The sequence below is a fragment of the Chelonia mydas genome, chromosome 1 (assembly GCF_015237465.2).
Source record: "Chelonia mydas isolate rCheMyd1 chromosome 1, rCheMyd1.pri.v2, whole genome shotgun sequence".
Classification (NCBI taxonomy): domain Eukaryota; kingdom Metazoa; phylum Chordata; order Testudines; family Cheloniidae; genus Chelonia; species Chelonia mydas.
The window spans coordinates 13,501,095-13,524,949 of NC_057849.1; positions in this window are offsets into that span (position 1 = coordinate 13,501,095).

A 23,855-nucleotide genomic window follows, 5' to 3' on the forward strand; every position below is an offset into this window, starting at 1 on the left:
GGTTGACCCAGCTACGTCAGCTCGGGGGGGAGGCGGGAGTGTGAAAAATTCCCACCCCGTGAGCGATGTAGTTAAGCTGAACCAACCCCCGGCGTAGACAGTGCTGGGTGAGGGGAAGAATTCTCTCCTTGTCCTAGCTACCGCCTCTCGAAGAGGTGGATTTAGTCCAGCAATGGGAGAATCCCTCCTGTCACTGTGGTGAGTTTCTCCCCATTGAAGTGCGACAGTCGCACAGCTGTAGTGATGCCGCGTTTCTAGTGAAGATGCAGCCTAAATGTGTGGCCTTCCCGTTTCTAGTCCCAGTCCCAGACTTGCTAGGAGGACTTCAAAACTGCCCAGCAAGTGTTGCATTCTCCCAGAGGCTGGAGGAGCCACTGCTCTGATTATTGACACGATCCTTTCATTGCTGCGCCCGTGCTCCGCCAAAGACCTCCCAGGCTGTGGAAGTTGTGGGGCTGGGACACAATAACACTAATAAAACCAAGCTCTCATCTAGCGCTTTTCACTCCTAGATCTCAAAGCGCTGCACAACGGAGGTCAAGTGTCATTAGCCCCATTTTACAGAAGGGGAAACCGAGGCACCGAGTGGTGAAGCGACTTGTCTGAGGTCACCCAGCAGGCTAGTAGCCGAGCCAGGAATAAAACTCAGGTCTTCTGAGTCCTAGTCCAGTCCACTAGGCTGCCCTGCCTCTGTGAAGAAGAGAGCTGTGGTGGGGCTTTGCATTCTGTTCATTGCATTAAGAGCCTAAATAAACACAGCAAGCCAGGAAGTGGGGAGAGACTTTTTAAAATTAAGCTTATGGTCTGGTGCACATGCTCTTTAATGCCTGAACAGTGCTTCCACCAGGCACTCTGACGCCAGGGTGATGGGCATTTTCTGAGACCCTCAGCAGGACTGACTGGATGCAGTGGGAATCATAGGCCCCGACTTCTAGTTTTCCCCGGGGGTGCTCCATCCCGGCTCTGTCCCAAAGCCCCACCCCCACTCTGCCTCTTACCCCAAGGCCCCATCCTCACTCCGCCTCTTCCTGCCCCCTGTCCATCCCCTCCTGAGGCCTGTGCCTGCCTGCCACTCTCCTCCCGACCCGAGCCACCGATCAGCTGCTGGGCAGGGCCGCCGAACAGCTGTGGCCGGTGAATGCTGAGCATTCCCTATTTTTCCCTAAGGATGCTCCAGCCCCGGAGCACCCACGGAGTCAGCGCCTTTGGTGGGATTTGTGGGTGCTCACCACCCCTGAGTATCCTGTCAGTTAGGACCTGCTTGTGCCTGGCTGTTCTGTGGTGGGGAAAGGCACCAGGGGCCTGCTGCGACCCTGCGTAACGCCGACAGACCCCGGTCGGCGGCGGGCGGACTCGAACTGGGGGCCTCTGGAGCTTGGTGCATGAGCCTCTACCGCTTGAGCTAAAAGCCACCTGCCTGTTAGTTCAGGCTGCAGGGCAGACTCATTTTCTCTAAGTGGTCTCAGTGCCACTGCATGGGACAGAACCCCACACCCAGGAGGAGAAGCTGTAACCCTTCTGGGTGCCTCCAGGGCTGCAGGACAGCCCCAGTGGGTGGGGAGAAAGCAGTATCATGATCCCTCCTTTCTGTGTCCCAGCCAACGGAGCTGGCTGGGTGTGCTGGAGGGCAGCCTGTCGCACCCCTGGAGGAGAGCAGCAGCAGCAGGTGTCCAGAACGAATCCTCCAGGCAGAATTCCCCAGGGGCAGTGTGACGCTCGGCTCTTGTGCAGCAGGGCCCTGGGCCTGAACGACCTGCCGTGGCTCTTCTGTAGGCATCTGAATACAGATTTCAGTGCCGCAGCTTATGCAACTAGTTTTGAAAATGTTGGTTTTGGCCTCACCGTTTGCGCTGCACTTTTCGATGGTAGGCCAGAATTGATCGACATTGGACAGAAATCCAGAAAACACACCGGGCTTGCTCCGTCGCCTGGCCTTGTTTGTCTAGCCTTGTCCTTTCCCGGTTACCGCTGGGTGTTTAAGATTTTGAAATCTGCAGGCTGAGTTGTCCACTTCGCAAGTTCCAAAGTTGCCTTGCAGGGGACTTAGACGGGACTGTGAGGAATTCAAAACACACTCGCAAAAGGCCAGTGAAGAGAATGGAATAAATTCAGCCCTGGTGAAACTGCATTGACTTCAACAGCGATGCTCCACTGGGAAATGAGAGTGCTTATTTAATCTCAGAGCTGATCCTAACTAGTCAAATTAAAGGATGGTGGATTTAGTCCAAACACAATTATAAAGCTACAAGGTCATCATACTAGATCAGGGAGTATTGGCTTGTTTTTCCCTGTACTTGGCCACCTTCCAGGCCAAACGCGAGTGATTTACAGGATCTGATTGTGTGCTCTCATGTACCTGTGGCCAGTTACACCAGTGCAAAGTGGGTGTGAAGTGTTGCCATTCTGACTCTGGTGTGGTTGGTACCTGCTTTGTACTAGTGTATGTAACTGCAGGTCTGATAGTATCGAAAGGGGATTCAGTTGGAAGAGGAGCTGTCATCAGCCCTTCTCACCCGGAACCAGGAACCTTGTTAGCATTTTTAGTTCTGTTTTTGCTGCAAACTGAAAAGCACAATAAGCTCTCATTAAAACAGAAATGCTAAAAGGTGTGTCCAGCACACATTTTACAAAAGCACTCTGCTTTGATTCCTCTCCTTTGTCTGCATTTGTTCTTCTCTTGGGATGTGAGATGCAATTGTCTTCTAAACCTTGGGGAAGAGAACTGAGCAGCCCTGAAATCCTGGGTCTGGTGATAGATCTCAGTGGGCTTTGGATCAGGCCCCATAACAGTGGGATCTGCAACACACATGCCCGGGTGTCATTGCTCTCTCTGGAGGTCCCTCCCCGAAGTGGTTGGAAGAGGTTCACTACCACCACGGAGCAGGCTGCAGTGTGACTTGCAAAGGATCCCCACAGGATAAAGCTGGCAGAGGGAGTTACAGTAAATCTGTCTAAACAGCTGGGAAGTATGTGTCCCAAAACTAGGGTCTCTAAAAATAGCATCTCAAAGTAACGTGTCAAGGTGAGGAAAGCCCAGTGCCCAAAGGAGAGCCCCGGAATGGGCGGCAGTGAATGAGGGCTGTTTCTGCACTAGCCATGCCTGAACTGGTTGGGAGAAGATTTTTCCACACAAGACCAGGCCCTAGCAGCGCTATGAAGAACACTCAGAATGCGAGTGTAACCCACACACCTTCTGGGGGTGGTGTTCTGTCCCCGCTAGTGGCACCGAGACCACTTAGAGATTAATGAGTCTGCTACAGCCTTAGCTAAGAGCCATGTGGCTTTTAGGTCATGTGGTAGAGGCTCATGCATGTAGCTCCAGAGGTCCCAGGTTCGATCCCACCCACTGATGACCAGAGTCTGTCTGTATTACACTGGTGCAGTGGTTCTGGGGTGCTGTGGGCCCATCGAGGCACACTCTACAGCCTGGGCAACTCCCTTGACTTCAGAGCAGTTAACCCTGAGCAGGGGAGAGGAGAAATACCGGAAAGGAAGCTCGTGGGTCAGAAAGTCCCCTAAAACACACAGGGAGCTTGCTGCCCAGGTATGCCTTTTTGAAAAGGATTTTGGAAAATGAGAGCGTTGTGTAAGTTAGAAGAAAGGCAGCCACATGATGATAGAATCATAGGACTGGAAGGGATCTTGAGAGGTCATCTAGTCCAGTCTCCTGCACTCATGGCAGGGCTAAGTATTATTTAAACCATCAGCGACAGGCGTTTGTCTAACCTGCTCTTAAAAATCTCCAATGACAGAGATTCCACAACCTCCCTAGGCAATGTATTCCAGGGCTTAACCACCCTGACAGTTAGGAAGCTTTTTCTAATGTGCAACCTAAACCTCCCCTGCTGCAATTTAAGCCCATTGTGTCTTGTCCTATTCTCAGAGGTTAACGAGAACAATTTTTCTCCTGTCTCCTTGTAACAACCTTTTATGTACTTGAAAACTGTTATCATGTTCCCTCTCAGCCTTCTCATCTCCAGACTAAACAAATCCCATGTTTTCAATCTTCCCTCAGAGGTCATTTTTTCTAGAGCTCTAATCACCTCTTCTCTGGACTTTGTCCAATTTTTCCACATCTTTCCTGAAATGTGGCTGTGACAGGATCCCCGGGGTTCAGCCTGGGACTGTAGAACCGCTGTGCCCCCTTAATTCTCTAGCCTGGGCTGTCTCTCACAATGCTTTGCTAATGACAAGCAGCAAACCCCTCCAGGAGCTGTGATCACTCAGCATAACCACATGTGGAGCCCCACACTCAGCTAGATTGCATGAATGCTCCCAGAGCCACTCATGAGGCACACAGAGAAAGGCACCAGCCAAATTCCCCCATCTCCCAGCACTGTACCTCAGGAATATATTATCTTGTACTGCTAAAGATGAGCAGTGCAAATTTATTAATTGGTTCATCACTTTATCAATGGAAAGTGGATATACACCATGCTTAGCAAACCTGAGCAGATTTACCAAACACTTCATACAAACTCACTGGTAAAGATAAACAGTTGAGCAAATGTATTAACTACAAAAGATAGATTTTAAGTTATTATAAATGATAGGCAAAAAGTCAGAGTTAGTTACCAAAATAAAATAAAATACAAGCACACAGTCTAAACTCTCAACCCTATTAGACTGGGCAACATCTAGATCAAGCAGATTTTTTCACCACACTGGTTACTGAAGTCCTTAATATACAGGTTTGTCCCTTAAGGGCCAGTCTCCTCTGTTGGAGTCTTCAGTCTTCTGAGTGTCCTTGTTGCTTGCAGCATAGGTGGGGGCAAGAGAAAGGCCAAGCATTGGGCCCCTGTGTTCTGTTTTATACCCTTAGTCCATGTGCTTGGAGAATACAAGTCCAGGCATGTCTGATGGGAATTGCTGAGTCCCCAGGGAAGGTTGAGCAATTCCCTTGGTGTGGCCTTATGCAGGTGAGTCATTGAATTGTAACTCCCTGGCTGGACAATGGCTATTGATGGTTTTTTGACACCCACTCGGGCGTTGGTACTTTTCTTGCTGTTGTCTCTGGGGAGCTAACATCTGGCTGATTCCCCAACTTACAGCATGTTTTACTGACAACCATACAACACAATCTCATACCTTCATATGCACTAATGATATACGTATGTAGGTAGACCAGTGATTTTCAGCAGATCATAACCTTTCCCCTGATACCTCACATGGCCTGCTTTATATGCAAGATCACAATTATATATAAATAAGGAATATGGGGGATTACAGGGTGCTCCCCCAAGGTATAGAATGTCACAGTGGCACCCAGAACCGGACACAGTACTCCAGTTAAGGCCTAATTAGCGCGAAGTAGAGAGGAAGAACTGCTACCTGTGTCTTGCTTACCACACTCCTGCTAATACATCACAGAATGATGTTTGCTTTTTTTGCAACAGTATTACGCTGTTGACTTATATTTAGTTTGTGATCCACTATGACCCCCAGATCCCTTTCTGCAGTACTCCTTTCTAGGCAGTCATTTCCCATCTTGTATGTGTGCAACTCACTGTTCCTTCCTAAGTGGAGTACTTTGCATTTGTCCTTATTGAATTTCACCCTATTTACTTCAGACCATTTCTCCAGTTTGTCCAGATCATTTTGAATTTTAATCCTGTCCTCTAAAGCACTTGCAACCCCTCCCAGCTTGGTATCATCTGCAGATTTTTTAAGTGTCCTCTCTATGCCATTATCTAAATCACTGATGAAGAAATTGATATATTTGTCTAGTCTTTAAAGAGATTTAAATGTTAATTCATAATACCCATTGGGATGATGCTGACATATGTTTGTGTCTGACTCTTTTGCATTTGTCATCTCCTGCTCTTGCTCGTTTGAGGTTCAAATGATAATTCAGGCCTCCAAGCCCTCCAAGCAATGTTTGCAGTTCTACTGTAGCATGTATACTCTGGACTTCAATTTTTTTTAAAACTGCTCTTCCCCTACTTCAGGTGCCCCCTCAGCAGCTGTTTTCCGGGTATTATAGTCCTTTTATTGCTTTATTCTGCTGGCGTTCATACAACCCTCTCTAACAAAGAACTCAGACCAGAAGACTGGTCCCAAGGGGAAGGGGACCACATGGTGCAGGCACTGGAGTTGGCACTCAGGAATCTAAGGACTTGTCGACCCCGCCCCACAGTTCAGACTGCGTGGGTGTGAACTGCAGCATGCACTTGTGAGGTGCGCTGTAACTGCCCCACGTAGAGCCGATGGGGATGAGCTGAAAAGTACCTCATTCACGTTAACAAGTTCACATGCATTGCAATTCACACACACACCCTGTCCAAACTGCGGATTGGGGTAGACCCGCCCTTGGGTTCACTACCAAATGCTGTCACAGACTCCCAGCGTGACCTTGTGCAAGTCATTTAGTTTCTCTGTGCCTCAGTCCCCCACATCTGTGAAATGAGGATAACAACACTTCTCTGGTCATGGACTGTTTCTTACTGTGTCTATGTACAGCACCTAACACAACAGGACTTTGATCTTGGTTGGGGCAAATGTTCCCTCTAATTTTTCCCATCCATGTGCAGAATGAATTTTTCTGTGTGCACCAAAATGGCGGTGATGTGTGGCAGGGGTGGGGCTGAGGGGTTTGAAGTGTGGGAGGGGGCTCGAGGATAGGGCAGAGGGTTGGGGTGTGGGTGTGGACTCCAGCTGGGGGTGTGGGCTCTGGGGTGGGGCGGGGATGAGGGGTTTGGGGTGCAGGTTGCCCCAGGGCTGCATCGGGGAGAGAGGACTCCCCCAGCCCTCTCTCCCCACAGCAGCACCTGGGCTGAGGGACAGCATCTCTCCCTGCCGCCACAGCAGCTCCAGGGCTGGGGCCAGGGCCAGGGCTGGGGGAAAGGCACCTCTCCCCGTTGCAGCCCCAGGAGCTGGGGGGGAAGAGGCATCTCTCCTCGCCGCACCGCACGCCTGGGGCTAGGGGAGTTAGGTGCATGGCCCTTGGTGGCCTCCTGCACAGCTGCGCAGCCACGCACTTTAGAGGGAACTTAGGTTGGGGCTTTTGTGGATATGTCTATACTGCAGCTGGGAGGTGTGATTCTCAGCCTAGGCAGACATACACTAGCTTTCACCAAACAAAGGTGATAAAAGTAACAGTGTTGCTGGCATGGCCTGGGTTAGCTGTCCACAGTGGTACCTAGAATTTGGATAGGAATGTTTTAGCATGGTAGCTCAGTCAAAAATAGCAAAGGTCTGGCTACCTGCCCTGGAAATTACACCTCCAAGCTGCAGTGTAGATGTACCCTAATTGCTACTGTCATACACATAAAAACCATCTGCTCAATGTGCAGCAGAGTCAAAAAAGCCAACAAAATGTTCGGAACTATTAGGAAAGGGATAGATAAGAAGCCAGAAACTATCAGAATGCCACTACACAAGTCCATGGTACGCCCACACATTGAATATTGGTGTGCAGTTCTGACCATCCCATCTCAAAAAAGATAGAATAGGAAAAATTACAGAGAAGGGCAACAAAAATGATTGGGGTATGGAACAGCTTCTCTATGAGGAGAGATTAAAAAGACCAGGACTGTTCATCTTAGAAAGGAGACAACTAAGGGGGGATATGATAGAGGTCTATAAAATCATGAGTGGGGTGGAGAAAGTGAATCAGGAAGTGTTATTTACTCTTTCACATAACACAAGTACCAATGACATTAATAGGGAGCAGGTTGAAGACAAACACGCAACCCACATTCAATCTGAGGAACTTGTTGCTGGGAGATGGTGTGAAGGCCAAAACTGTAATGGGGTTAAAAAAAGACTTAGATAAGTCCATGGATGACAGGTCCATCAACGGCTATTCACCAAGGTGGTCAGGGAAGCAACCCCATGCTCTGGGTGTCCCTAGACTCTGACTGCCAGAAGCTGGGAGTGGATGCCAGGGGGTGGATCACTCCATGATTGCCTGTTCTGTTCATTCCCTTTGATGCAGCTGGAATTGGCCATTGTCAGAAGACAGGATACTGGGCCAGATGGACCACTAGTCTGAACTAGTCTGGCCGCTCTTATGTTCTTAATAAACCAGAAAGCTCTCCATGCCTTAGTGTTACATCTGAGATCAGTGAAGGTGCTCCAGATGCAGCATTCCTGTTTTAAAAGGCAGCTGGCAGGGTGTTCTCTGAACGAGGCTATTGACTTTGGAATTCACTCCCTCCCTGCTTGGGCCAAAATAGCCTAAGTCTTTAGGTACATGGGAAAGCTGCACCGGTTTAAAGTAAGGTGTGACTTGAAACCAATTAAGTTATACTGGAATAAGAGTATCCACCCAAAGGCTGGCACCGGTTTAACTATACCCATTTTAAAAACTATTTAAATTAACCAGGTGCAACTTTCTTGTGTAGACAAGCCCCAAAGCTCTTGACTCCAGAGCATGCTGCCAAGCATAGCTATTTTCATGAGCCTCTGGGGAGCAGGAAAAGGATGCTTTTGGGAGCTGGCCGGGGTGGGCTTTATGTTTGGTTAGTGGGTTTTCCTCCGGACGTGGGGGAAGCGAGGCTGCCGGATTTGTTACGGACCGGTTTTTCATATTGATGTGTATGGTTTTAAAGATACCTGAGGTGCATCTACAGCTTGGAATAGGCACCTCTAAGCGTACAAATTAACAGCAAAGCCGTTTTAAATCGGCCGTAATGCACAATGCACTTGAGAGAAAAATAGGGACACGCATTTGTCACAAAGTTTGGGGGAGACAGGGCCCTGCATCCGCCCCACTTCCTGTGATTCACTGTGACTCTCAGCCAGCCAGTAAAACAGAAGGTTTAATAGATGACAGGAACACAGTCCAAAACAGCTTCTAGGTACAGACAACAGGCCCCTCGGTCAGGTCCACCGTGGCGGGTAGGGAGCCAGACCCAGTTCTGGCCTCCCTCCATTTCCCCAGCCAGCTCCAAACTGACAAACCCCCTCCAGCCGTCTCCCCCAGCCACACACCCCGGCTCCTCCTCCAGCCTTTGTCCAGTTTCCCGGGCAGAAGGTGTCACCTGGCCCCATCCCCCTCCTGGGCTCAGGTTACATGCTCAGGTATCATCCCTCAAGTGAAGTCACCCCCTGTTATCCCATCCCCAATGCAGACAGTACCTGCAAAACTCCCCCGCAACCTCCCCAGGTCAATCCGTCCCACTCCCTGCTCCGTCACACCATTATAATTCCACTGAAAAATAAACTAGAGGGAAAGACTGGAAAAACAAGATACTTTACTATAAAAATGAAGCAAGAGCACCCAACAGCGATTGTCCCTCTGCAAGAGGGACACTTGACATGTGTGTAGGATGTGGACTGAGACACCATCCTCTCTACTTTTGCCACATTTGATCAATGGGAAGAAGAAACCAGGGAAGCAGGAATGCTGTAAGGGACCAGTGGGCCATTGTCCTGCTGACATAACATCATCCCCTATTGACCCAGTGTCACAATGGAATGTTTGTGGCTCTCTGCAACTCCACTGAAAGCGACCCTCCAGCTGTTCAAGCAGTGGTTCCCAAACTGTGGGTTGGGACCGCCCCATCAGGAGATGGGGTCATTGGTCCAATAGCTCCATTGGCCCACAAAAGGATGCCGTCTGCCCTCCAATGTGCCCAGACCTCCTCTACAAATACTGTTCCAGGAGGCCACCAGTTTGATCCACAGAATGATGGCCTCCACATGATGTGAACTCGTACAGTCCCTGGGAGGTCACGTTGCATGAAGGCTGCCATTCTGTAAAATGGCAGCCTCCTGGTGTGGTGTTTGTGGAACAGGTCCAGACAAGTTCGGAGGTGGCTGTGCGGATGCCATTTTGCCATTTGCACCATCGGCCATCCAAGCATTCGGCTGAGAGACTTGAATCCAGAAGATCCTTAACTGTGGGCAGCAGCCTTATCAACAAAGCATCTTCTCTGCTCTCGCTAGTATGAGCCTATGCTGGCCTTTTCTGAGATGGGAACGTGCAGGTCGCTTGTAAACTCCTTCAGGCCATATCTTCTTTTATGCCACCCTGAGTACTCTGTTGGCACTCGAAAAAGAATCACTGTGAGTCACTGTCTCTGTGCTGCCGTGATATCACCAGGCTTGGCCTTCCTAAGTCCTGGCTTCGTTTGCTTAACAGTGAATTCCTCTTTCTGATTTGTGATAAGAGGCACAATGGACTCATTTTGATGCAAAGTATCTGCTTCAATCTCCAGCAGCGAGCCTAGTGATGCAGTTATGAATGAAAAACAAGACTGCAAGAAACGTGCTCACAAATATGATGGGACTTTTGTGTCCATCAAGTCTCGGTATCGATCTGCTGTTGATGTCACATATGTAAATTCCTTGGATTCCTTGGTTGCTATGTTGCTTTGTTGTTGTCCGGGATCACTTAATGTTTAATTCAACCTGTATTAAAGGTTGAATTCCAATGAGATCAATACTGTGACCAATATTGAGACTCACTGGCTTTACACCTATTTCAGGAACAACCTTGTTTACTGAAATGGAGCGGAAATGTCACCAGTGCTTCATTCATTCTTGCATGTTCTACATTATGGAGAAGTCATTGGCTGGAGAAGAGTCGCTGCAGTTTCAAGGTATGTGCAAAGTTCTTGATGGGATGTAAAACTGACCAGATAAATTATGCTTATCAGAATAAGGAATTCAACCTTCCCTGGGCAAATAGTCAAGGTTATTTCCTTGTATGTGAGGTTTCTAATGCTTGGCTGAGAAATATTGGAAAGCCCAGTTTTGCAACACAGGCCTGATTCTCATTTGCACTAAGGTCCCATTCTGGCAGTGTGAGGGAGCCTCAGAGTGGGTGATGCTCATGTTGAGACCCCTTTACACTGCCAGAGGGGTGTAAACAGGCCTTAGTGTAACTGGGAATTCAGGCCTATGGCTTCATCTTGCAAGTATAAAACAGGCTTTATGCTATCTCCTGTCCTTGCAAATCCTCTCCAACACACCTGTGGCCAGCCACCAAATGGCTGAAATCCCTGGTGTAGACAAGGCCAAAGACATTGTACCTTCAGAACTCTGTCCTGTGTCTGTTAGTGTTTGTCTGGTCTCAGGTTTCAGAGTAACAGCCGTGTTAGTCTGTATTCGTAAAAAGAAAAGGAGTACTTGTGGCACCTTAGAGACTAACCAATTTATTTGAGCATAAGCTTTCGTGAGCTACAGCTCACTTCATCGGATGCATACTGTGGAAAGTGTAGAAGATCTTATTATATACACACAAAGCATGAAAAAATACCTCCTCCCTCTGGTCTCAGCAGACTATAAGCTCTTCAGGGCTAGGACCGTACTGTATATGGTCGTACTGTTGCTCACAGCACAAAAAGGGCTTGCTGATGACTGGCTCAGATCATCTGCAGGGACTGAATCCACAACCTCTGGTTCTAAAAGCGTGAGACTTAGGTTACGTATTAGACCCCTCCATTTTTTGTAGCCTATGACATGCATGCACCCATTTGCACACTCAGTGATGGATGATCCGTTACTGAAAACACAAGAAAAGAAGGGGGATAAAAAGAGTGTCTGTTTATACCTTTTTCATTCCAAGAGTGAGGTCATTAGAGAAAGACAGATCACATCATCCCATTTCTGTTGTGTTTTTAGTTTTCACGGCACAGCAATCGGCTACAGAGGAAATAACTTTGCTATTACACATCCCTGCAGCTCCATTGTTGCACACCAGCAAGCTCCAGGCAGGGAATTAGGAAGATAAAAGGCCCTTTTGCTACATGAATCACTTAGAAGCCAGTACAGTCAATTCAGGAAAAATAAATAACGGAAACATCACTGAGAAAGTCAGTGGCCTTTGAGTTTCTATTTATGGGCTGTAAAAAAAAAACCGGGGGGGGGCTCACTTGTTCAGGAGACTCGTAACAGGATGTAGTGGTCTTTCAACCCTAGATCACTGGTTCAAAACAGGCAGGGACCATTAGATTGTCCAGTCTGACACCTTGTATAGCACAGGTCAGAGAATTTCATCCAGTTATCCCAGTATTGGCCCCAATAACTTATGTCTGACTACAGCATATCCACCAGAAAGGCGGCCAGTCTTGACTTGAAGACTTCAAGAGATGGAGAATCCACCACTTGCTATGGTAGTTTGTTCCAATGGTTAAATACCCTCACTGTTAAAAATGTGGGCCTTATTTCTCATTTGAATTTGCCTGCCTTTACCTTCCAGCCATTGGTTCTTGTTATCCCCGTCTCTCCTAGGTTAAAGAGTCCTTCAGTGCCCGTATTTTCTCCCCATGAAAGTATTTATACTCTGTAACTGAGTCACCTCTTGATCTTCTTTTTGATAAACTAAATAGATTGAGTTCTTTAAATTACTCACTGTAAGGCAAACTGCTAACATCTGACAGCTGTTTAGTGGCCTATATGAAACCAATTAGTCTCAGTCTAGTTGGCAGTGGAAGGATTTATACATTAAAAGAAACATCAGTCGGGCCTCTTATGGACAATCTCAGCTGAAAATTGAATGGGCTAAGAGTGAGCTATCCTGGCGTGATTGCTTCAAGGTGGGATCGGGTGCATCATGAGGAACAAATGCACTAGTGCTGCCTAGATTCTCCAAAAAGGCTTTTGTTTGCGTCACTTCCGTCATCTGCCTGTGTGTGTGTGTCACACACAGGTGAGAGTGCACAAAAAGTGTGCGCACACAGGAAGTGGCACGGGCATAAGTGGAGGTTGTCTATTTGAAATCATAACGTACTATGTACCATGCACGTCTTTGTGCAGAAATTCTCTCAACAGTGGGTACACAAGGACCGGCAGCTGTTTCTCCTGGGGAGAAACAAATGAGCATGTCAGTGTCATAAACAATGGAGGAGGAGAATATGGTCCCTGTGGGTGGAATTGACGTGAGCCTGATGCCAGCATACCAGGATGTTCCCTCTGTCCAGCTGCAGTGCAATAGAGAGGACGCTCACTAGAACTCTTAAACACAAAGGGCCAGATCCTCAGCTGATGTCAATCCGCCTAGCTTCACTGACGTCAATAAAGCCACACTGATTTACACCAGCTGAGGGTCTGCTCATAGGCTCAGCACCCACTGGCAGCCCCCTCAGCGCCTCCCCCTCCCCCCCCAGCGCCTCCCACCTGCCACGGATCAGCTGGTCTGCAGCATGCAGGAGGCGCTGGGGGGAGGGAGAGTAGCGGGGGCAGGAAGAGGCAGGGTGGGGGTTTGGAGGAAGAGTGGAGTGGGGGCAGGGCCTGGGGCGGAGGGGGGGGTCGAGCACCCCCCAGGGAGAGAGGAAGTCTTCTCATTGGCATTTGTGACCTGATCTCACCTTTCTGAGCTGAGACGTATCTGAAGGGGACAGTGGCTCCTTTCAGGGATTCCCACCTCAGATGTTTATTTCAATAACACTGTTGGGTTCATATCTTTAATGACTGTGGCCTGACTCACCACTGTGTAACACCAGTTTGACACAGGTGTAGCTCAGTTTAAATGTTTCAGTAGTGTTGTAATGCGATGCACTCACCTCTGGCAAGCGCCCCCAGTCAAGTGTGTCCGTGCCTGCAGTTCTCTCAATTTCCTCCACTCATGATGCCCCCTGTCAGCCGCTGCGCTTGTCAGGTGGGTCTTTGGTGACTCAGCCCTCTGGCTGAGTCACCCACAATCCATGTGCAAACAAATCCCTTCTAGGGTGCACTGTCCAACCGGGCCTGTCTCAAAGCCCTCAGTAATGTCCTGTTGCCCTTCCCAGGCTCAGTCCCTTCACAGTCCAACAGGGCCCACCATGGTACCCCTCCACTGGCAACATCTCTGTAGCCTAGCCCCCACACCCGGGCACTAGTCCTCAGTCTGACCAGCAGGGCCTATCTCAGTACCCTAGTGGGCCAGCTTATGTGTGAAGGTTCCTGCTCTAGGGTGGAGGAACACCCCCCCAGGACTTCCTCCCTGGAGACTCTTCACCTGCACTTTACTCCCCTGACCTGGCTCTCCAGCTGGGTCAGTCTCAGTTCAGCCTCTTTGCACATACAGGCCCTTCCCTGGGCCTGTCTAAACTCCCTTCTCTCAGGGCACAACCACTTTCCCAATGGCTGTTGGGTGGGGTGAGGGAGATGACCCAAGCCCACCCACTACTCCGGGTCCCAGCTCATGGACTCTCTAAGTAGAAGCCATGTGCCACGTCCCTCTAACTAACTGTGTTTCCCTGGGCCACTTCCCCAGGACCCTTATATTTGTCAAGTCCCAGCAGCCAGCCAGGAACCCCTAATGTGCTCCCCTGGTCCCTGCCAGCAGCTGCTCTGTCCAGCCTTTCAGCTCCTGCAGCCAGCCAGGATCACTGCTTGCTCCCCTGGTCCGTGCCAGCAGACTGAACTCACTCTGGCCCTGCAGCTTCTTTTATATGATCCTGCTGGGCCCTGATTGGCTGTTCCCTGCAGCCCCTTTCCTGATCTTCCCACACAACCGTTCTAGGCAGCTTGGAGGACCCTCTCCACTGCCCTTTTCTGGGGTGGGGCATGGCAGGGCAGTGAGGCCTCCAGCAGGGAGCCTCAGGGCCTAGTCCACCCTGTCACAGGTGTATAAGTGTGAGCCTGTTACTCTCAATGGATTTATGCTGGCATAAAACTGGAGTAGCACAGTGACAAATCAGTCCCTTTATCACAGCATTATTTTGTGGGTCAACCAGCTGAAGTGACGCACTCTCCCCAGGGGCCCAATAAAAATGAATGTCATCCCAACAGCAAAATATTGTTTGTGAAATCCTGACCTCTTTGAAGCAACGGGAGTTTTGCCAGTGAAGTCAATGGGGCCAGGACTTCACATGTAATTCTGGCCAATTGAAGTCAATGGCAAAACTCCCATTAACTTTAATAGGGGCAGGATTTCACCCTTTGTCTAGAATTTTTCCCGAAGTGGTTCAAGAAGAAATTAGATGGCATGCAATAAGGGTCTTCTTAGTTGACCAAAAAAAAAAAAAAAAAGCTTCACAAAATTGAGTTAACTCACGTGATTTGAAACGCTCTTTAACGCCTAATGTAGACTCCTCATTTTAACGCCTCTAAAACCATCTCGGAGAGTCCCTGTGTAACCTGTGCACCACACAGCTAACAAAACTTTAAAGGTGTTAAACTCTTGTCTACACTTGAAATACTACAGGAGCTCAGCTGCTCAGTGTAGACACTACCTATGCCAACAGGAGGGGTTCTCCCACTGGCGTAGGTAATCCACCTCCCCGGGAGGTGGTAGCTAGATCGACGGAAGAATTCTTCAGTCGAGCTAGCAGTGTCTTCACTGGGGCTTGGGTCAGCTTAACTATGCCGCTTGGGGTGTGGATTTTTCACACCCCTGAGCGACATAGTTAACTCAACTTAATTTTCTGGTGTAGACGAGGCCTAAGATTCAGGCTACGCTTAAAAGTTAGATTGACGTAGCTACGTCGGTCAGGGCAGGGGTGGGAAAAGACACATCCTGACTGACATAACTAGGCTGACCTAACCCTGAGTGTAGACACAGCTATGTCCATAGCAAAATGAGTCTGTCAAGATAGATACCATTGTTCGGGGAGGTGGTATTCCTACACTGACAGAAAAACCCCTTCCATCAGGGTGGGCAGTGTCTATACTCTGGCATATACTATGGCGTATGCTGGGAAAACCCTTCCATCGCTGTAGTAAGTGTCTGCTGCTGCTTTAGTGCTTGTAGTGTAGACATACCCTGAGCTAATATGTGCTTAGAACACACCTTTTCCCTTGGGAAAATGCTCCTATTACCCAAGACTAGACAAGGCCTGAAACGGGTGTTTCAAATCATGTTAGCTAACTTGATTTTAAAAAGCCCCTTTTCCCCTTGTCTAGAGAGACACGGATGCCTCAAACAGCAGAGGAAAGTCCTAAGCTGAGCTATAGGGCAGTATTTATCATGTCAAGTGTGACTATCATTAGATTAAATAAATCAGCAGATATGGAAAGCCCCAGAACAGATATTTTCAAGCAGAGCTATTTACAAGGGGAAACAGGTTAATTTTGTCCTCGATAGGTGCCTTTAAGGAAAACAAAGGTTGACGGTGACCCATCCTTCTTATTTCAATAGGCGTGAGTCACACGCCTTCCTGCTGCAGGAGGAAGTTTTCTTGCTCTCTTGAAGGCCAGAGAAGTGAGGCTTCAGCGACCTTTTCTTCAGCAGGAATGAACTATTTCGGAACACAATGCCCCACTTCTTCCCATTTCTCCTGGGTCGGCAGCCTGGCTCACAGAATTGGCAGCACCCACATCCCAGTCACACAGAAGAGATTCTAAACCCTGCTCCGAACTCAATGTCCCTGCAGCTCTCTGATAAATGTAATGGAGCTACGGTCAAGAGGTGCTGCAGCCAAGCTGTCTGTGTCGAAATGAGTGAGGGTAAAGACCTGTTAGACCCGTCTAGGTGATTCCCAACCTCTTCCTTGCTAGCACACCTGGACCCACCTCCCGCTAGTTGGGGGGTCCTCATTCCAGGTAGCAATATGGTGAAGGTGGCTGAGACCCCTGACCTAGGCCATTTCCCTGCCAGTATATCATTATTCCTTTGTGGCTAGCTGGTGCTTTGTCCAACGTAGATTTAAAAGTCACAACAGTGGGGTTTATGCCACCTCTGGAGGGGAGATGGGTAGTCAGCAAATTGTCCCTCTATTAGGACATCTTGTCGGATATTTAGGAAACCAGCTGCCAGGCAGTGGGGGTGTTTTCCTCAGAAGCTTGGCACATGAAGATCAATGTTACTGGAACAAATTCAGCACTGTGTATGTAACCCACACACCTCCTGGGTGTGGGGTTCTGTCCCATCTTGTGGCACCGAGACCACTTAGAGAGAGAGAGAGAGAGAGAGAAAGAGAGAGAATGAGTCTGCTCTACAGCCTTAGCTAACAGGCAGGTGGCTTTTAGCTCATACTGTAGAGGCTCATGCACTAAGCTCCTGAGGTCCCTGGTTCAATCCTGCCTGACTACGACCAAAGTCTGTTGGCGTTACATGTACATGGGAACAACTTCCACAAAAGACAATGGGATATGCCCCAGCTTATGCCAGGCCTGTATTTGGATCTCTGTGGTTTATACTGTACTTTTAAGGGCCAAATTCCTCCTAGACATGAATGAGCTCATCTCCTCTTGTATTCAGTGGGAACTGTACCTACCCAAATTAAGATTGAGTTTGGTTCTGTGGCTCCCAGTAATGCCAGCCAATAAAACAGTGCAAAGACATGACCAGGGTTGGATTGATTTCTCAGGAGGCCTACGAGGGAATGTCTACGCTGCAATTAGACACCTGTGGCTGGCCCATGCCAGCTGACTCCGGCCTGTGGGACTCGGGCTAAGGGGCTGTTTAATTGAGGTGTAGACATTCGATCTCGGGCAGCAACCTAAGCTCTGGTACCCTTCCACCTTGCAAGGTCTTAGAGCCTGGGCTCCAGCCCGAGCCCAAACGTCTACACCACAGTTATACAGCCCCTTAGCATGAGCCCCATGAGCCAGTCAGCTAGCACAGGCGAGCCGTGGATTTATAATTGCAGTGTAGACATACCCTGGGAATGTTTGTTTGCTCCAAGGATTCTGACTGGGCACACCATCCAGCCAACAATGTCATCAGCCAGTCAATATCTACCTGCTAAGCAAGACATCTGAGTACTGTTCCTGCATGCACTACTGACTCACTATGAGACCTTTGGAGAAATCACTTTAATTGCTCTGTGCCTCAGTTTCCCCATCAGGTAAAAGGGGATAATACATCCCTAGTATTATTATGTAAGCATTTCCGTGGGGAAGTAAGGACTGATTAATATTCATTCATGTTAGTGAACTACTGCAGGATTCTTGGACAAAAAGCACTGTGGCAGGGCAAAGTTTGATTAGCTATTCATTAAGTTGACTAGTTACATTTTCAGAGGTTTTTCCCTGTATTTTACAATGAATGGCAAGCTTTCACTATTTTACCAGATTTTTCATGGTCACTTTCAGATTTCTAAGCTCCTCAGTAGCTCAAGGGAATAAAGCACCAAAGTTTCTCTACATGGGAACAATAAAAAAAATGTATCCGAATTAAATGAAGATGTGAATCTGCAGTGGATTAGTTAACCCGCATTAAACCCTTGTATGGATGCCCTCATTCTGAATTAAACTAAACTGAATTAAGGCCACTTTAATCCTGAATAAGAGTATCCAAAAAGGGGGTTAACTTTCTTGAGTGTAGAAAAACCTGTAAAGAGACTGGGTAAACGTGATTAAAGTAGGGAACTGAGTACTGGTTTACCAGTGTTCTTCCTAGCACAGCCACTAACCTGCTTTCTGACTCACAGGTAAGTCCATTAATGAAAGGTTCCATGTCAATGCAAAGCACTATTATGTTATCGATGCAGTGTAAAGGACTCAGCCACGTGAGCGGGGAAGATGGAGCTGCTCTGCAAGATCACCTACGCATGACTTGAACCTGCTTGAGGCCCAGTCCTGCATTCTCTGTCAAGGAGAGCAGGACGGCGTCAACAAAGAGTAAGTGATGTGGGATAAGAAATCAATTTACAGGCACGTGAAGAACGGTTTTTTAAAAAAAGATGGGGGGGCGGGAGAAGAAGGGGTGAGGGCCAAAGAGATTTACTGAGAATTAGAGAAATGACAAATCCCTTGGCAAAGGGATGCAGTCTGCTGATGACACAGGAAATTTCCTCATTTCCAGATCAAGGAAATGACACATCGCTCTGATTCTGGTGAGAAAAATAAAAGAATTGAGGATTTTCTGCAATTTATCCTCTTTCTTGTTCTATTCGACCTTCTCCTGCCCCTGGACTCGCCCCAAATGGAAACAGCAAAAGGGCCGGAGCCTGTGAGGTGCTGAGCACCCTCCACTCACACTGGCTTCAGCCAGAATTGAGACTGTTCAGCACCGCACAAGATCAGGGCCAGATCTTCAGCTGTAGCCTAGGTCTGCCTGGGAGAACGGGGGAGGGCTGCTTTGCCCCTGCTGCCAATGGCCCAGAGGAGCTGTTGCTGCAGGCCAAGTTTGCCAAGACCCAGCAACAGCCACTGCCAGGTAGGGTGGTGGCCACACAGGAGCTGCTATGGTCATGCCCCATGCCACCAGAGATTATCCCTGCAGCCAGGTACACACGGCCTGAGGGCAGCTTTGTACGTCTCAAGTTTCAGCATATGTTACAACTGCTGCTATCCAGCTCCACTATGACTCACGCGAGCGCACACAACGGGCTCACGGAAGCGCTGTGTTCCTGCTGGGTGGTGTATGCATGTCCTGTCCAGAAACACTTCCCCAGCCTCACCCCGGAAATCAAGAGTCAAGACTTGCTTGGGCAGCATAGGCCAGCGGACTAGGACTCAAGAGATCTGGGTTCTGTTCCTGGCTCTGCCATTGACCTGTTGTGTGACCTTGGGAAAGTCATTTCCTCTGTGTCCCCACCCGACCCTTTGCCTATAAACTCTTCCGGTCAGGGACTGAATCTGATTAAGTGTACGTACAGTCCCCAGCACAATGGGCACTGACCTCTAGGTTCTACTGTAATAGTAATAATTAATAGGGAATACACAATGTGAGGGCTACAATGCACTGGACCCTCCATTTCTATCCAGTGACTCTATGTGTAGATCTGGTACCTTCAGATAGTGGCTACCCAGCATCCAGTTGGTGTGCTCTTTAGGGACATAGTAACTTCCTTGCTGGTAAGGTGCACCTACTCTAGGATCTAGCACCTGACTGCAGGCAATGCAAGATGCTCTAAAAGCTGGTCTCAGCCCTGCCCCCCTACTATCACATCTTGACAACTGTGGAATTCTAAACCAGGGGGATTCTTCTCTTCCTGACCTCAGTGTGCCCTGAAGCATGATGACTGGCAGGGCTTGCAAGTTTCTTCTTGGTTAATGTGACCTCAGATGCTGTTCTTACTCATATAAACGTCTATTCCTTTTAACAATACAATCCCGTGAGTTCTAAAAGCTAATCATATGTTGTGTTTAAAGGTATTTCCATGTAACAAGGCATCATGTTGTGTCCTGGCCTGATTTTAGGACCCGCCATTATTAGTGACAGAGCAGAGCCCAGCAGACCAGTCGGATGCTCACCGCCAGCCCTTGCAATGAATGTGCTGTGCACGGTCAGGGATCTCTCCTCTTGATCCTTGCCTCTCCCAGGGGCATCAGCATCTTGGGCAACTAGCAAGTCAAGAAGAAAGTCAGGAGGGTGACAGTCAAAGAAGGCTGTGAAAGCACAGACCATAAGGATAAATATAGCATGTCCAATTAAAAGCATATGCGCCATCCCTATGCTGCAGTACGTGCCTCTCGAGTCAGCTGGTTATGCACCTCGGGCTTCCCCCTGCCCTCGCTAAAGTCAATGGTAAAGCTCCCACTGAGTTCAGCGAGGCAGGATCGGGCACTCAGCGCTGGGGATCGTGCGACCAGATAGCAAGTGTGAAGAATCAGGACAGGAGGTGCGGGGTGATAGGCGCCTATATAAAAAAAAGCCTCGAATAGCAGGACTGTGCCTATAAAATCGTGACATCTGGTCACCCTCCCTTGGGAACAGTGGCCGCTTGACAGCTACAGAGGCTGGAGGTCCTCTTCAGAGTCATAGTACAGACAGCAGCTGCACAAGCTTCCCTCACACCTGGGTTGATTGGCTATCCCTTGATAGGGCATCACAGCCCCTGGGTGTCCATTGCTCACTCAGGGTTTACCTCTCCTTTCCCTTACTCTGGTGCCACACCACTGCAGCTCCATTCGCTTCGTGACTCACACCGGCGTAGGCATGAAGAGAACTGTGCCTTCTGAAACTGCCGATTAGCGCCAGGGGTAGCCAGGGGTTTGGTGGGCGCTGCGTGTGCCCCGGGACCGAGGCCACCCTCGCCTGTTCCACCAGGCCACGGAACTTTCACTCCCTGCAGAGCTGGGGGTGGATTGAATCGGACAGCCTGGAAATGGGCGATTCTCCCTTCAGCGCTAATCCTCTGAGACAGCCAGTCCTCCCCGGGGCCTCCTAGGGCAGGTGTTTGGAGCATTCGCACCAAAAAGTGGAAAAAGGGGTTTTGTTTGGAGAAAATAAATCAATTAGGCCTCATCTAAACACAATTCATACTGGTTTAACCATGCCAGCATAGCAAAACAGGTACAGCCCAACACCTGCCTTCCCTGCACACACACAGTACAACTGTGGACGCAGTTATACCAGCATAAAAGTTCCTGGACCGTTACAGCTATAGCAGCATAACTTCATCCATACTAGTGATTGTCCTGGTACAACCCTCTGCTCAAAGCAGGACCAGTGACGGGCAGTGCCATGATCTGCCTTGAAGGAAACGCTGAACTGGCTGGGTTTCTCTGTGGTGGGACCACCATTCTTATTTCCTTTGGTCCATTTGCTAAGCAGGCTGTGATGGATGCTCTGACATCCCTTGTTTGTATGCCTGGCACCCGGGGGTGTTGGGGTCCCAGGCCCACGTGGGGAAGACTAAAATGTGCAAAAGAGGGGAGAAAATTAACCCACAAGAAATAACCCAAGGAAGGGATGTAGAAGCTGTTTACTTACAAAATCTCTACGTTGTGGCCTAAAGCAGCAATAAGGGAAATGGGTTTAGATTTAGAAGGAAGAAATTATGCCAGGCAAACCTGATCGTTTTCGCGAGAGACAACTGTAAACATGCAGAGTTTACATTTGCAAAGCAGGCTTGCATGAGGGGCTTTGTGGCTGAGACAGCGGTGGGTTCATCAAAAGACCTGGGTGCTATTTTCTGGCCCTGCCACAGGTATCCTGTGTTACCTTGCGTAGGTCTGAACAAACACGTTTCCACACAGCTTCTCTTCAGAGGATGTGTCTATAGAAGGCTGTGAATTTTATTAAAGGTTTAACTGGAGCATCTAGCTGTCAAGCTTTTCCTAATGGCTGACCCATCCGTGGCCATTCTTCTGTCCTTGAAGGGCCATGTGTGTTTGAACGGGGACGGGGAGGGCTGGGGTTAAGCTGCACCGTTTCTCATCATCAGTAATATTATACGTTTACCGTCGCACGATCCCCTACACGCTTCCTAGTCCACAGATTTGCATGTACCTCTTCAGCCACTGGCTGTGGTGAGAGGCAGGCAAAGGACCCAGAGGCAACAACACCTCCAGGAGTATGGCTCAAAGACTCATAGGGCTTGTCTACACTGGCAAGTTTCTGCGCAATAAAGCAGCTTTTTGCGCTCAGACTGCAGATGTGTACCCACGGCCAAGCCACTTGGTGCGCAGAAACTTCTGAGTTGCGGCGCTGCAAAAATCCCACCTCGACGAGAGTCGTCAGGCTATTTGCGCAGAGGCCCCAGCGCTCTGTTACCAGTGTAGATACCGGATTGCTTCCCGCGCTGTAATTGGCCTCCAGAGCCGTCCCATAATGCCTCAAGTGACCGCTCTGCTCATTGTTCTGAACTCGGCTGCCCTGGAAACATGCGCCCCTCCGCTTTCAAAGCACCGTTTCTGGCAGCCCTTGGGTGCTGTGCTGATCTGCTCCGGGACACGAAGCAAACCATTCATGTGGAATGCAGCTGATGAGAGTGTGTGTGTGTGCAGGGGGGCTGGGGGGTTCCCCCCCGCCTCAGGACTCCCGCCTGCTTCCTGCTCCTGTCTGAACTTACAAGACAGCATGCTGGCACACTCTCTGACCCCCAAAACACACTGTCTCTCTCCCTCCCTCCATATACACACACACTCCCTGTCACACTCCCCCCCACACACACTCTTCAGTTGAAAAGCAGCTGGCAATGTCGTAGGATGCCCATGGAACAATGGGATTGGGAAACCTGCATCGTGTGACGCTGTGCCTGCCCCATGAGGCATTGCAAACCCTTCCCAAAGCACCCTTGTGGCACAGAAATTTGCCAGTGTAGACATACCCATAGACTTTAAGGTCTGAAGGGACCATCCTGATTATGTAGTCTGACTTCCTGCACATTGCAGGCCACAGAACCTCGCCCGCCCACTCCTGTAATAGACCTCTGGCTGAGTTACTGAAGTCCTCAAATCATGATCGAAAGACTTCAAGTTACAGAGAATCCACCATTTACCCTAGTTTAAACCAGAAAGTTACCCTTGCCCCATGCCGCAGAAGAAGGCAAAAAATACCCAGTGTCTCTGCCAATCTGGCCCTGGGGAAAATTCCTTCTGGACCCCAAATATAGTGACCAGTTAGACCCTGAGCATGTGGGCAACACCCACCAGCTAGACATCAAGGAAAGAATTCTCTGTAGTAACTCAGAGCCCTCCCCATCTAGTGCCCCATCTCCGGACATTGGGGGATATTTGCTACTAGCAGTCCCAGCTCGGCTACACGCCGTTGTAGGCAGTCCTAGGCAGTCCCATCACACCATCCCCTCCATAAACTTATCATGCTCTGTCTGGAAGCCAGTTGGGTTTTTTGTCCCCGCTGCTCCCCGTGGATGGCTGGTGCAGGGGCAGGTCCCACCATCCCACGTGCGGGGGAGAGCAGCTTCCTGGCCAGCCCTTCCCCACCCGCTTGGGGAATTTAGTGCTCCCCACAGCCTTATGTTCACATACCCATGGCACTCACTCAGCAATGGGCTGGTGCCCACTCTCTCCATGTTGGCACAAATATTTCTGCCTCCACTTGGGCTATCTTCCCACCACCACACTTGTAGGGCCAGCAACAACCTCGCACACTCAGTCCTCTAGCGCCTATTACTGCCCAACCCCCGCTGCAGGCAGAGGTCAGCATGCCAGTCTGGGGGGGGAATTGTAGCCAAGAGAATAATCGCCTGCTATTACAGAAAGCCCTACCAGATATGGCAGGTCTACAGACATCACCTCAGGGATTAGTGTCTCTTTCAAATTAAACTACCGGGTAATTCATCTGCCTTGGAAAGAGAAAGGGCTGCATCACCACTACTGCATAGTGCTAGGGGTGCAGGGCTCCAGGA